Below are 12,196 nucleotides of genomic sequence, written 5' to 3' on the forward strand. Positions count from 1 at the left end.
TTTGGGCCATATCATGGGCCCATCGTGACCACTGAGAAGAGTCACAACAATGTGCCCTAGTGACCCCCAAACAGTGCCTGTTCAGAAATTCCCAAAGTATATTTCATGGGTGGCTCCTTCTCTAGACCCCAAAACCTTTGACCAACCCACTCTGTTTCCAGAGTGTCTGATCAGACATCAGTTATAACCTGAATTCACACACACACACACACACACACACACACACACACACACACACGAGTCATCCCTGTCACCCTCTCCCTGCCCAGCCACAGAAAGCCTCAAGACACTCCACACACACACCCGTGTCCCCTCTTATCACCCCATCTCTCCCCCACACCAGCCCATCAGCCTCTCCCATCTCACTTATATTTCTTTCTTCCACACCAGGACCAGACCCGTTTCCTTTTCTTCTTTTATGTTTGGTTTTTGTTGTTTATGGACTATACCCAGCAGTGCTTAAGGCTTACTCAAGCTCTGCACCCAGGAATCACTCCTGGCAGGATCAAGGGAACATGTAGAGTGCTGGGGATCAAGCCCAGGTTGACTGCGTGCTAGCAGGCACCCTACCTGCTGTGCTATCGCCGAGGTCCCCTTTGATTTGTTTTTAAAATACTTCATTCCACCCCCTTCCTCACCTCTCCACCCTCTTCCCCTCCGGAAATCTTAGTCCTGTGGTCATTGTCCACTGGTTTGTTTTTGTTTTGTCTAGTTCATTCATCAGCTTTTGCTCCTTATATCACACATACAGGTGACATCATCTCATATTTGTCTTTTTTCTTCTCGAAGGAGATCCTTCACTGGCAGTCCCCTTCCATTTTGCTGCAAATGGAAAAATGTTCATTTTTTTTTAATCTTGCAGGAGAGCCTTCCCAGGGTGCTTGAGCCACCAGAAGAATCAAAATGGGGTGCTGTGTGTGCACCAGCCCCTCCTGTGATTTAATAGTTGATTCCTGTTCCATTTGTTATATAGCACATTTTCTCTAAGCATCTCTGGAAAGCCACTTCCTGTGGCCTCCATAGCTTACTTCTTGTCAGTTACCCTGTAAGAGACATTGGGCAAATGTGTTCATGTTCTCTGGACCCTATACCAGTTGGAAGTGATGGTTCCTCTGGTCACTGACATCACCCCCTTTTTTTTTGGAGGGGGCGAGGCATTGTGCAATGCTCAGGGATTATTTCTGGCAGTGCTCAGGGAACCATATGTAGTGCCAGGGATTAAATCTGGGTCAACTATGGCAATAATAAAGTTGAAAATGATCGCTCTGGACAAGAACTGGATGCTGAAAGAGGGAAAGTGAATATATATATATATATGATACCCCTTCAGTAACCATTGCAAATCATGATGTTTAGAAGGGGGTAGGGGGAAAAAAGAGAGTGAAAGAGAGAAGTATCTGCCATAGAGGTCAGCAGGAAATAGGACTGAGAGGAGGGTAGGAGGGAAACTAGGGACCTTAGTGACGAGAAATGTACATTGGTAAAACATGTTGGACACTGTATAACTGAAACTCAATCATGAACTTTGTAACCATCTTATGGTGAATCAATTACAAATGTATTTAAAAATTATTTAAAAAAAAAAAAACCTAGGCCAGCTGCATGCTAGACAGCACCCTACCTTCTATGCTATGACTCCCCTCCATCAGCCCCAGCTTAGTTTTCGTTATTCCTCCCCAAAGCCAATTGCTAAACTTACCTGGATGGTGACACCCTCCCACAGCTGGGAGGGGTCTGTGGTTGGTAATTAAGAGTGGCTGGGCGGGAGGTGAGAGGAGAGGCAGCAAGAAGAGAGGCAGCAAGGAAGGAGATTCAGAGACACAGGTCGGATGCAGAGAGGCTGTTTAGCTTAGAGGCCATGTGAGGAATATGTACTTGGTGGTTAGGGCCTTTTAATAAAGCTGAATGTCTCCTGAAACTTCATATGACTGCTGTGGATCATTTCTTCACTGTTACCCTGCCACCTACACACCTGAGGGCCAAAGAGGCTGCAGGTGCCAGACCGGGACAAGAAAGGCCTCACCAGGACTTAGTTAATAATGAATTCAACAGTTTTGACCTCCCCGCTATGTCAGATCACTAGCACTGTGGGTGCTCCTTCTTCAGGGGGCCTTTTGCATGATCTGTGCTCAGGAATATCAGGCTCCCCAATTCAGACAGTCCTTATTTGAAGACTTAGTTGAAAAAATGCATTGCCAGGGGATTTATTGCTGTGCCAACATCAAGCATGTGATTAGCCAAGCCTGGCTACTGCTGCCCACATCACACACCATGCTGGATAGTACTACCCTGAGAGCCTACGAGTCTGTGATTTCTTCTCTGTGGCCCCTCAGTCATCCAAACATCATTGGCTCAGGACTATCAGTTGCTTGTAGGAGGAGGGGGCACACCTTGCAGTGTTCAGATAACCATATGGGACACTGAGCATCCAACCCAGATAGACTGTGTGCAAGGCAAATACCTTCCCACTGGCTATCAATCAAGCCCTATCAGTTTTATTTGGGGGGGTGGTCACACCCAGTGTTGCTCAGGATTACTCCTGGCTCTGTGCTCAGAATTCACTCCTGGCAGGCTTGGGGACCATATAGGATGCCAGGATTTGAACCACCATTCATCTTGGTTCGGCTATGTGGAAGGCAAATGCCCTACTGCTATGCTCTCTGGCCATATCAGTGGCTTTTTTGATGGATATTTAAAAACAAAAAAAATTTTGTAATGTAAGGGATTGAGCCTAGGCCCTTGCAAATGCAATGTAAGTGCTTTGGCACTGAGTTGGCCTCCCAACCCAACTCTACTATATGTGGAGCTGGTACCCTCTAATTCTGGGAGTCTCTATTTAACTGCCTGCCTGTCTCCTTTTGTCTGCTGGAAGGGCAAACTTCTCAACTACCCAGTTCTTTTTCTCTGATGCTGCCTTATTTTCCTTGATATCACCTAGTACTCTACTACATCTCCCCCTTTATTTGGATTATTCTATTTTTTTCTTTTGCTTTTTGCTTTTTTTTTTTTTTTTTTTTTTTTTAGGGAGGGGGCACGCCTGCTGATGTTCAGGGCTTACTCCTGGCTCTGTGCTCAAGGATCATTCCTTGCAGAGCTTTGGGGACCCTATGGGATGTCAGGTCAGCCAGATACAAGGCTAACACCCTCCCCACTGTGCTATCACTCCGGCCCCATATTTGGATTATTCTCTAGCTCCTTCCCTACACCTCAAACTCTGTGAGGGCAGGATTTTTATTTTTCAATTTTTATTAATCATTATTGTTGTTGTTGTTGTTTTGCTAAGGGCTCTCTGAAGTAGACAGACCTGAGTTATGGGACTACTTCATACCTAGCCCAGGTGGTTAAATACATTTTGGAATCTAGTATCTACAGTGCCTCTACTGGCAGGAAAGAAGACCATAACAAGATGAGAAAGCTGATAAAAAATAAAAATAAAAAAAAAGGAAACACAACAGACCAGAGAAAGACCCGCACGAGCAAGACATTTGGAAAAAACAAATCATTATTCCTGCCCCAGAGATAACAGCACACGCAAGCTCCAGTCTGTACCAGGGTGGGAAGGAAGAGCTGAACATGTCAAGCCCTAACCTAAAGCTTGACATATTCAGCCTCCCCCTTTGGCTGCAACACCTGCCGGCGTCTTGCTGTGGACAAGATACAGCTGAGCAGCCTCCCTGCGTCTGCTGCGGGAAACCCTGTGGGAGCAGGCAGTGCGAGGAAAGGCGCTCTCTGATCCTGCCCACTCACAGCTCAAGAACGCACTGGGCAGATGATGGATCTCAGAAGCGGCTCTGGACAACCTGTGGCCAGACAGACCAGAGACGCAGCATCCCCTGCTGGTCGACTTGGCTCAGCTTCGCCTCTGCAGCCTGGGCAAGAGGCTGAGCAGCCACCTGGACCCAGAAAAAAACCTCATCCGCCTGCGGGTTCAGTGGCCCCTAGCTCAACACTTGTCACCAACTGTTTCTTCCATCTATAAAGAAAATTACTGCGCTCTCTCTCTCTCTCTCTCTCTCTCTCTCTCTCTCTCTCTCTCTCTCTCTCTCTCTCTCTCTCTCTCTCTCTCTCTCTCTCTCTCTCTCTCTCTCTCTCTCTCACACACACACACACACACACAGCATGGGGCCAAGGAAACAAAAATTGCAATGCAGATATGAACGCTCATAAAAAATAGAATTGAAATCTGGGGCCAGAGTGATAGAAGGCCATTTGCCTTGCAAGCAGCCGACCCGGGACAGACCCAGGTTCAATCCCTGGCATCCCATATGGTCCCCATTCTCCTGCCAGGAGCGATTTCTGAGCGCAGAGCCAGGAGTAACTAATCTCTGAGCACAATCTGGTATGGTTCAAACCTACCCCCCCCCCCCCCAGAAAAAAAGAAAGAATTTTAGTGTCTTGGGCAGGAGGCCAGAGCCATATAGCACAGCAGGTAAGGAGTTTCCTGGCATCCTATATGTCCAGGAATAATCTTGCCTGGTCAAGCAGCAGGGGTGCTGGGGCAATGGCTGAACCTCTTCCAGGGTGCTCATATATAACCTCTCTCACTGCTGGAAGCCTTCCTTGTCCTCTTTCTGTGAGTTCAAAGTTTAATCCTGGCTGTAACATGTGAGCCCGAGCAGCTAGCATCCACCAACCTTGTGGTGGAAGATTCATGGTGGGAGACTGAAGAAGAAGCAATGTTTGTTTTGTCTTGGGGTTTTTTTGGGGGTAAACACACCTGGCAGCACTCAGGGGTCTCACCTGGCTCAGAAATAACTCCTGGTAGGCTCAGGGGCCATATGGGGTGCCAGGGATAAAACCTGAGTTGGCTGAGTGCAAGGCTGAGTGCAAGAGAAGTGCCTTCTCTACTGTACTATCACTCTGGCCCCAGAGAAAGCAGTTTTTTTCTTTACTTTGAAGATCTCGGGCTACATGTTCATAGTGCTTAATTCCAAGTGCTGTGGTTCACCTCTGAAATGTGTGGTCTGTGCCTCAAGATTCTGGGTAAATGCTCAACACCTTCAGTGCACTTGCTGTCTCTTGCTCAGCCATTTAGCAGATGACCCTGACTTGGCAAATCCTGTAATGTTCTGCAGGACTGTATACCTGGAGGTTGGCTATCCCAGCCTTTCTCCTGTGGATGCTGCCTCCAGCAAGTGGCCAAAGTCTCACTGGGGGGAAAATCTTATCCTCATTAAGTACCCTGTGCTCTTTCCTGCGACCCCCTAGGACCCTGCCCGCAGGGTGGACTGAGGATCACGAAGGAATTCATGGGTCATGAGCGGGATCCGACCTAAAAAGGAGGAAAGAGGCTGAGAAAGAAATGAGCTCAAGTCAAGCTGGCTGATCAAGAGCTGAATTTATTAAGGCAAGACAAGCTTATATATAGTTCTACAGCATAAGGAAGTAGCTTTCAGTACTTTTCCATGGTATAGAAAAGTAGGGGGGTCGTGCAGGAAGGACTTTCCAGTTTTACAACATACCCTTATATCCCATAGACTTATATCGCACAGACATTCTTTCACAATGGTAGCTTAACAGGATGTGATCTTATCTTAGCAACTCGGGCAGTTTACTGGAGCATCTTGTGACTTGTTTGGTTAACATTTCTTTTAGGTCCAGAGGGTAAATGCCACAGTGGCCGCCTGTCAGGTACAGAGGCCTTAGGTTTCAGGCATCAGAGACTCCATTTTGCTCTCTAGCTCTAACAGCCTCCAACATTTTCCAAACATGATATTTTCCTTCACTTGGAAGACATGAAATTTCCTTCAGCAGATGAGTTCCAGCTTAGGAAATAGACTCAAGGTTGAAAATTGAGCAAGAGATCATGATTTGTTGAGGTAGCTACCTTCTACCTCTAGCTGACCCCCTCTTAATGCCTCCTAGTTACACAAATGCAGTAGTGTCTTTGTTTGCTATTTGTTTTGCCTTCGAGGACACCACACTCGAACCCTCTCCATAGCTCTTGATGATTGTGTCCTGCCTGGCTATCACTCTCATTTTGATGATACCCATGACAATCAATTCACCCACCAAGCTTCTGCTGTAGGAACATGCTGCTGTTATTTCAGGATCCTTTCATAACTATTGATATCAGCCAGATTGAGTTTGTTGCAGTGGGTACCCCAATTCTAACCTGTTACTCTGCAAGATTCAGATCTGAGTTTCTTATTCATGCCGATGTCTCTACATATGCTTGGGAAAATGGAAAATTCCCTGAGTCTCACCTTAAGGTAGAATCAACTGGTGGGTTTATAGCCTGTTTATAGAATCTATACTCTCTGAGTTTTCCCTTCTCTAAGACCCTCCTCCATCTGATATGATGGTTTGGTCATTTTGGGGAGACTAAACTCACCTATTCTCAGAGATTATTCTTGGCTTCACACTCCTGGTGGTGGTGCCAGAGGACCATATAGGATGCAGGGATTGAACCTAGGTTGGCTGCTTGCAAGACAAGTGCCCTACATGCTATGCTGTCACTCCAGCCCCTATTTGGGCGCTTCTTCTGTAGTTAGAATGGCCTCTGGATTTAAAAATCAAGATTAAACCTTTCAGTTTAGAAACCAAGACTCTCCAAACCAACTAGCTATTTCCCCTGGTTCTTAGCAGTGGTAGACTATATATCTCCCTCCAAAAAGCACTTCGGAATGAATGAATTCTCCTTTATCCAATTTTTGGTTCCACTCCCTTGATCCCACTCCAGGACCTTCCATTGCCTGAACATGTTGCTGAGAAGCCACAGTTCCTTCAGCATGTGGTGTGTGGTTCAAGCCCACACTTCCTCGGTTGTGTCATGTGGTGACTCAACCCAAACTGTTGGCCTCTAGGCCAGAAGGGGTGGTTGGACCAAGCCTCTACATCATCCCCCAAGTAAGAGGGAAGGATAGCTTTTCCCAGGGAGAGGAAATTCCCATTACAAAGCTTAATCCTCCTGTATCAAGATAGACATATTGAGTACAAGAAGCAAGGATACCTTCATGCTCTGTTTTGATCAAAAGCATAAAATTAAAAACACAAACAACCTTAGAAGCAAATCCATTATGACACGCACAGAGCTTAGACCCAAAACTCTAAGCGCATGATGGCAAATTCAAAGTCCAGACTTGTACCAAACATGTCATAAAAAACTCCATGAGGTCTACTTTAATTAAAGTCAAAATTATAGCTCTTTGATGAGATAATACAGAACAAAGAGAGACAAGCATAAAACAAAGCTCTGGTGACTACAGACCCGTGTACGTGCGTCTCTAAGAGGAAAATCCCAGGCACCCCCACTAAAAACAACTTTGTGATGGAAACATGCTCAGGTGAGTCACTGAGCTCACCCCCTTTTTTTTGGGGGGGTGCCACACCTGGAGGTACTCAGGGCTTACTCCTACTTCTGTACTCAGGGATCACTCCTGGTGGGACTCAGGAAATCATACATGATGCCAGGGATCGAATCCAAGTTGACCTTATGCAAGGCAAACCCCCTACCCCTATGCTTTGGCTCCAGCCCTACAATGAGCTTTTATTATCTCTACCATTTGCTATTGATTTTCCAAGAAAAAGAAAAATGTGAAGAGTCGCCATCCATGAACTGAGAAGGGGAATATTTCTACTTCACCTGATATATGCTGTTCAGGCATGTCTGGTTTTCTTGTAGCTTTCATTAAGAATTAAGCCGTCCTTGTTCTCAGATGCATTGGTGGGGAAAAAAATAAGGACAGAACTAAATATTCAAGCCAAAGTCAACAACAACAGAATCAAGAGACTTAAGCTTTAACAATCTTAACTTAAATGGGCCTGTTATACTGGCAAGACAGGGGCAAAGGTTCGTGGTATAGGATGCACTCTGGGTCATCGGTAGAGGGAGGTCAACACTGGTGGTGGGAATGGCCCTTAATCATTGTATTTCTGAAATTCAACTATGAAGAACTTTGTAGATCACAATGGTTTCAATAAAATTAAAAAAAAATTTTTTTTTTTGTTTTTTGGGCCACACCTGATGACACTCAGGGGTTACTCAGAAATCGCTTCTGGCTTGGGGGACCATATGGGACACTGGGGGATAGAATCATGGTCTGGGGGCCAGGCGGTGGCGCTGGAGGTAAGGTGCCTGCCTTGCCTGCGCTAGCCTAGGACGGACCGCGGTTCGATCCCCCGGCGTCCCATATGGTCCCCCAAGAAGCCAGGAGCAACTTCTGAGCGCATAGCCAGGAGTAACCCCTGAGCGTCACAGGGTGTGGCCCAAAAACCAAAAAAAAAAAAAAAAAAAAAGAATCATGGTCTGTCCTGGGTCAGCCATATGCAAGGCAAATGCCCTACCACTGCGATATCACTCTGGCCCTAAAATAAAATTTTTTAAAAAAATAATTAAGCCATCTTGGGACAGGAGATTACATGGGGATTACAGTGTTTATCTTGCATCACACTGGCCATGGTTTAAATTCCTAATATCACATATGGTCCTGTTGTGGTGAAAATGGTTTCTTGGGGAAAAATAGGAAAAATAGCACTTCAACTATCAGATGTCGTCAGTGTCACAGCCCTTTATGTATGTGGTTTCAAGAGTCCAACAAGAACCTCCACATTCAGGACAGAAAGCTCATGGTTCTTTACTAAGAAATGACTCCTGGTGGTGATTGGGGGACCAAAAGGAAAGGTTGGGATCAAACCCAGGTCAACTATGTGTAAGGCAAGGGCCTTAACCTGCCGTACTATTGCTCTGGCCTTTTCTATGCATATTAGACCCTTTCATATGAAACTTGTCATTTCTTCCTGAGCCCAGAGAAACACCTAGGGGAAGTCCAAGTTCCCTTGGGTGTGGGTGTAGAAGACAAAAAGGCAAAGTTTGAGCCCTGCATCATTGACTCAGGCCTGTGGAGCTGTGACAAGAATACGACTAGTGAGGACTAGAGCTGAGAAAGGCGTCGGGTCAAGATCTGAGACTCAGCCATGAATCCTGTCATCAGAGCTGATGACGCTGCAGGTAAACCCAGTGGTTCCAGGATCCTTTGCTGCTATTTTGCTGCTGCCATGGAAATTTCTTTTTTATTTTTTTTTATTTTTTTGGTTTTTGGACCACACCCGGCGGTGCTCAGGAGTTACTCCTGGCTGTCTGCTCAGAAACAGCTCCTGGCAGGCACGGGGGACCATATGGGACACCAGGATTCGAACCAACCACCTTAGGTCCTGGATCGGCTGCTTGCAAGGCAAACGCCGCTGTGCTATCTCTCCGGGCTCGGAAATTTCAATAGATCAGCTCAATCGATGCCAAAGCAGCATATGACAAAATCCAACATCCATTCACGACAAAGAACCTCAACAAACTGCTACCGCGAGAACATTTGTCAGTGTGATAAAGGTTATGTGTGACAAGCTCACTGCTACCTTCAGAGGCAACATAGAAGCAGAAAAGTTTTCCTCTAAGATCGGGAATAAGACAAGGACTGTGGAGCCAGAGATATAGCATGGAGGTAAGGCATTTGCCTTGCATGCAGAAGTACGATGATTCAAATCCCGGCATCCCATGGTCCCCTGAGCCTGCCAAAAGCGATTTCTAAGCATAGAGCCAGGAGTAACCCCTGAGCGCTGCTGGGTGTGACCCAATACCCAAAAAAAAAAAAAAAAAAAGACAAAGACTGCGAACTTGCCCACGGCTAGTAAACCTGGTACTGCAAGTCCTAGAGCAATAAATAAGAGGAAAAAAAAAAAAATAAAAGGTCAGTCCAAGGGGAGAGCTCAGTAGCTGAACATTTATTTTGTATACAGGAGGTCTGCATTTCTATTTCTGGCACTTCATGGTCCCCAACCCCAAGTGCTGCCAGGAGCAATCTCCTGAGCAAAGAGTTGGAAGTAACTCCTGAGCACTGTGGGGTGGGCCAAAAATTTAGAGGAAAGAAAAGGCATGCAAGTAAAAAAGGAAGAATTTAAAATTTAAAGTTTGCAAATGGTCTGATACAGTATATCCAAAACCCTGATGGTACCACCATAAGTCTTATACTTTGGCAAAAATACAATGAAACTGCAGATTATAAAACCCAGATATGAGGCCAGAGGTAAGCATGGAGGTAAGGTGTTTGCCTTGCATGCAGAAGGACAGTGGTTTGAATCCTGGCATCCCATATGGTCCCCCAAGCCTGCCAGGAGCGATTTCTGAGCGTAGAGCCAAAAGTAACCCTTGAGCGCTGCTGGGTGTGATCCAAAAACCAAAAAAGAAAAACAAAACCAAAAACCAGATATAAAAATCAGAGGTGGAGGCTGGAGCAATAGCACAGCAGATAAGGCATTTGCCTTTTACGAGGTCAACCCAAGTTCAGTCCTCAGCATCCCATATGGTCCCCAGAGCCTGCCAGGTGTGATTTCTGAGCACAGAGCCAAGAGCTCTGGCTACCCCTCCAAAAAAAAGTCAGAGGTGTTGTTACACACTAACAATTAAGAATATCAGAATCAGAAACAATATCAGAAAAAAGAAAATAATGCCATTTAGAACTGTAACCAAAAAATAAAATACCCAATACATTTAAGCCAGGATGTGAAAGTTTGTACATTAAAGACTTCAGAAGACAGGCCAGAGCAGTTTGTAGAGCACTCTCCTTAAATACAGCTGACCCAGGTTTGCTCGTCAGCACCCCATATGTTCTGAGCCCTACCAGAAGTGTTCCATGAGTGCAGAGTCAGGAGTAAGCCCTGAATACAACCAGACATAGCCTCCGGAAAAAAAATTTTTTATTGCCACACCCAGCAATGCTCAGGGGACAAAGTGTAATGCCAGGGATTGAACCTGCATCAGCCATATGCTGATATATTTCCTCATATGGTGGAAATGTTTAGTGGACAAATTCAATATTAAATACCATGAAACCAAATGATTCCTAGAATATGCAGTTCGTAAGTGCATAGATCTTAGAAGTCAAGTTTAGATAGGAAAAGCTTAATTATATAAAATGACTATAGGCTGGAGCAATAGTAAAGTGGGTCAGGGCACTAGCCCACATGAGGTTGTCCCCGGTTCAATCTATAGCACCACATGGTCCTGTGGGCCCAGTCAATAGTGATCTCAGAGCATAGAGAGAGGAACAAGCCTTGACCACCACTAAGTATAGTCCCAAAACAAAAACATACCACAAATTATACATGCAACATGTATAATTATACATGCAACATGTATGTGATATGACCAGATAGGATACAGGATAGCATGTTCTTCTACCCATAGTGGTAGGGGAACTATATATATATATATATATATATATATATATATATATATATTATGCATCAATATAACTCCCATCACAAATATAACAGAATGGAGGCTCGAGTGAAAGTCCAGTGGGTAGGGCACGTGTCTTGCACACAGCTGACCCAGATTCCATTCCCTACACCACATACTAAATCCCCTGCACCGAGTTTGCCAGGAAAGATCCCTGAGTAAGAGCCAAGAGTAAGCCCTGAGCACAGTCAAGTATGGCCCCTATACATATATCAGAATGTATACACACACACACACAAAAAAATGCAGGATGCCAAACCAGATGAAAACTCACATTCTAACAAGATGAGGAGTCATATCACTCACATGAAACTGAAAACCTGATATTTCTCTTTGGGAACAACTAGGCTCAGAGTTTTTATTCCAGGCAGCTTTGCAAAGCAGGGGTAATGCTACAGTCACGCCTTCCACTGTGCAATTTCTTTGCTCCCTAGAACTGAGATGAATTGGTTTGCAGTGAGATTCAATTACTTAGGGACATATTTCATTTTCAAATCTGAACATTTTTGCAAAGATATGATATTTTTAGAAAGCCTCCTGATATTTTTTTCAGAACCACTACTGATTTTATTGAAATCCCAACAATAAAAAAAAGCAAAAGCCATAACGATAAACATTTTCAGTAGACAAAAAGACATTTGCGCTTTATTGTTTTAAAGAATAGAAATCTAGTTTAAAACATGCAAGAAGGATTTATTGAATGTTCAGCTCGGGTTCCTAAGAAAGAAGAAAATCATATTGTAGGAATGTATGTAAAAGGTGTTAGAAAAGCGCATTTTGTTTGACGAAGCCATTTTACTTCTTGGGATTTTTTTTTAAAAAAGAATTCCTAGAAAATTATACAAAGGACATGCACATATATCCTTGTTAAAATATTTGCTTACTGCAAAAGTTTGGAACATTCCAATTATCTGACACTAGAGGATCAAATAAAAGGTGGAACCTTGAAAAGAAACCACATAG

The sequence above is a fragment of the Suncus etruscus genome, chromosome 13 (assembly GCF_024139225.1).
Source record: "Suncus etruscus isolate mSunEtr1 chromosome 13, mSunEtr1.pri.cur, whole genome shotgun sequence".
NCBI classification, from domain to species: Eukaryota; Metazoa; Chordata; class Mammalia; order Eulipotyphla; family Soricidae; genus Suncus; species Suncus etruscus.